Source organism: Alligator sinensis, unplaced genomic scaffold, assembly GCF_000455745.1.
Source record: "Alligator sinensis unplaced genomic scaffold, ASM45574v1 scaffold218_1, whole genome shotgun sequence".
NCBI lineage: Eukaryota > Metazoa > Chordata > Crocodylia > Alligatoridae > Alligator > Alligator sinensis.
In genome coordinates this window covers 1-408 of record NW_005842083.1, presented here as the reverse complement: position 1 = coordinate 408, position 408 = coordinate 1, and positions in this window count along the sequence as shown.

Genomic DNA, 408 nt, shown 5'->3' with positions numbered 1-408 from the left:
TACACATTTACCCAAACCCACCTCAAAACCCCAGCCAACCTTCCTCACCACACACACCACAACCTGCCCCAGCCACCCTCTGCCCACAAACTCATAGTCCCCTACAAACCCCGTCCCCCCCACAAACCCCATACCCGCCCACACCCCACATATCCACAGACACCTACATGTTCCCTTACCACCCCTACACACACAGACACACACCCCACCCCATACCTACCCACACCTATCCACTTGCCCACAAATTCCCCCCACACACACCCACAGCCTCCCCCATACCCCACCATATGCATGTACCCACATCCCCTTGCACTGCCATACACATGTACCCACACCCTCTCCAACACCCCTGCCACCCTCCCCCTCCACACACCCCGCAACCCTCCCCAGCCACCCTCCCCCCACACA